Below are 335 nucleotides of genomic sequence, written 5' to 3' on the forward strand. Positions count from 1 at the left end.
CAAAACCATGAGAGCTTATGCTCAAAGTGGACAATATCATACCATTGTGGAAAGTCGTGTTCGTCTAACACCTCATTAGACATATATTAGCTATAGAAAGTATGGTTTTGAAAGTGACACTGGTTTGCTAGCTCGGGTTCTACCTCTCACTTCATGTTATGGACTCACCGATCTTTATGCATGGGACATTGCCAAGAAGGTCGATGTGACGTGGCGACAAACAGCAAGACTACAACTCAATGTTTGCTTTCCCCGCAACGAGGAGCACGTATCTCAGCCAGGTCACTCAAAACCTAAAAGCTAATATCTCAGGCGTAAGGTGTGAGACAATGCAA

This window comes from Cucurbita pepo, unplaced genomic scaffold, assembly GCF_002806865.2.
Source record: "Cucurbita pepo subsp. pepo cultivar mu-cu-16 unplaced genomic scaffold, ASM280686v2 Cp4.1_scaffold000614, whole genome shotgun sequence".
NCBI lineage: Eukaryota > Viridiplantae > Streptophyta > Magnoliopsida > Cucurbitales > Cucurbitaceae > Cucurbita > Cucurbita pepo.